Here is a 2,850-nt window from a genome sequence, read left to right as displayed (position 1 = left end):
TGGTGCGATCCTGCTGGCTAACTAAAGCAGGTTTCTGGGTGTTTTTTTTTTTTTTTTGCTTCTATATTTGTTACAATGTTTCAAACTGCAGGCTCAGAGGCCTGCAGTGGCAGGCAGAGAACGTTGGAGGCCTCCATCACTGAAGCAAGCAAACCTCATGTTAGTTTCAAGCTGCCTGGCTGCCGGCCGCCATCTTGGCTGACAGTTAATTTGCATATCTCCCTGATTAGGCAATGTGAAGGGTAGCGGTCGTACGCCAATTACCATGTTTCTCTTTTATTAGATAGGATATTTTTATAACAGGTTAGCAGAAATAAGACATAGAAATTTTTCATTGACTGAATAATGAATGATTTTGTAGTTCTAGAATTTTTCTTACTGAATAAGGTAATTGGCATGCAATTGCCTATAAGATATTTCCTATCAGTTTTATCAGTCTTGATTGACAAAATAGCTTTTGTTTGTTAGACCTAATAAAATATTCCTACATGTGTTTATTTATAGAAAATAATTAAAGGTAGTTTTTGTCCTCTAATCTAATCCTTTATCTATATGTAGTTCATAGACTCCAACAATCTGTTCTGTTACTCATATGTAGTTGTGTCTTGGGAGTGTCTGGAAACTTTATGCTATTATCCTTCTGACCCTTCACCTCCAAGAATTGTATTCCTACTTACTTTTAACCTCAGCCTGAGTTTATTTAACTATCCAGATCTCTTTAATTATCTCAAAAAAACCCACAATTTTTCCTAAAATATACTAAAAATGAAGGAATTGCAAGAATAACAAAAAAAACCCTTATTTTACTACTATCATGACTAATTTCTGCCTGTTTCTTTCAGATTGTAATGAAAAACTTTAAAATTTGTTAGTGAGAAAACTGTCATAGGAACACAGAAGTATATTGCAGTGGAGAGGGTGGGGGAAGGGAGACCTGAATGTGAAATCAGAAAAGCCTGGATTGGAATCCCATGGTTGACTACTTACCTCTAGGCAATATATACAAGGTGGGGAAAAACAGGTTTACAGTTGAGAATACATGAAACACAAAGTTTGTTTTTGTATTATTATTTATTATCATATTATTTTTCATACAAACAACTGTAAGCCTAATTTTGCCCCACCCTGTATAATCTTTTCAGTTTTAACATCTCCAAGAGATTTAGAAGATATAATTGGGCTGTTATGAAGATTAAAATTCCCAATATTGAATATTACCTGGCTTTTTTGTAGATACTCAAAAGTATACTTTTTCCTTACATAACCGTTCTAATAGTGTGTGTGTGTGTGTGTGTGTAAATGAAAAGAATGCTATTGAACTCCTTTCATTATTAGTTTCAGAACTGTGTGTGTGTGTGTGTGTGTGTAAATGGAAAGAATGGTATTGAACTCCTTTCATTATTAGTTTCAGAATTGACTGACATAAGGCTTGTTTTTAGGGTTATCCAGACAGAAAAGAAGTATAGTATATTCAAAGGCACCTGAACCTGTCTTGAAATTGAGGTTTAAAATACAGTCTCACAGCACAGTAGTAAAATGATCCATGAACTCAGCAAAACTCTAATTAAATTTCACTTTTAAAGTTTGTTCTTCTGTTTCAACACTTCAAGATTTTATAGTAAAGTATTGCTTTTCCCTATTTATAAACATTTAAAACTTGAAAGCTGACAGTATCTGGGCAATAATGCATAAAGTACTGGATAAAAGATTCTGGAAATGCTAAAGGTGAAATGCTAAATACAATAAGCAGAAAAGATTGAGGAGAATTATGAGGCAATTTAGAGTCAGAGTGAATGTATTCATACATTTACACATTAAAGACAAATTAGAGAAAGTTTCACAAAAAACTCCAAGGAAACAGAAAGGGTGACTTGTGGATATCATTTAATGAAAAGCTTATCCTCCAAAGTCATACTGATGTATCACTTCTTAGCCCTGGCACACGTAATTGAAAAAGATAAACAGCTTGGTGCTTTCCTGCTGGAGTTCCTCTTTGGTGCTGAAACCAAAGAAACAAAGAAACAAAGAAAGATTATTTAAATCTGAGGAGTATTTTCTAATACCTGAGCCAACCATGGGAAAGTCATTCAAATATGTCATATTAAGAAATGCTTTTTCTCATCAATCATATTTTCCCAATAGGCATAAAATATGACAACACATTGTCTTGATTAGGTTCATAATTTGTCAGAAAATATCTATTTTTAGAGTACCTAAGGCTTCCAGTTCAATTCAAAACCACCAAAATAAACACTGCCTAATGAAACATCATAAAAAAACCACTATCTATTATTTTCCAAAATAATATGAAATTAATTGGATTTTTTTCCACATGGAATCTCATTTATTCCTATAGATGTTACAAGGGGAAAATATATAATTATAAGACCTGATCCAAATAATACCCTTAGTCTTTGTCACCAAAGCATTTTTAAAATTTTAATCTATAATTAAAAGAGGGAGAGGTTTGTTAATGACATAAGCTTAACTGTATTTCTATCCACTACTCCCATGCATAGTCTTCTTTCCTCAGCTATTATTATAGTCAAGCACCAAGTAGTGCTTGACTTGTATGGATCACTCACCTCCTGTGAAATTTCTGCAATAAAGATAAATTTACAAACTTATTTAATTATACTTATTTCGTATTTATTATATACATTATTCTTTGTTGTATAGATTATGAAGAAATATAAGAAACTGTTTCTTTATGGAATAAAAAATTAATTGAAAAGCTAATATACAGATTTAAAATATTAAATACTCAGAAAAGACAGCACATACTTAAATGCCTTAAAAATAGCATGAGTTATAAAGTCATTAAGAGTTCAATGGGGTACAAGAGAATGG

This window comes from Myotis davidii, unplaced genomic scaffold (assembly GCF_000327345.1).
Source record: "Myotis davidii unplaced genomic scaffold, ASM32734v1 scaffold409, whole genome shotgun sequence".
Classification (NCBI taxonomy): domain Eukaryota; kingdom Metazoa; phylum Chordata; class Mammalia; order Chiroptera; family Vespertilionidae; genus Myotis; species Myotis davidii.
Note: the sequence above shows the minus strand (reverse complement) of the source record.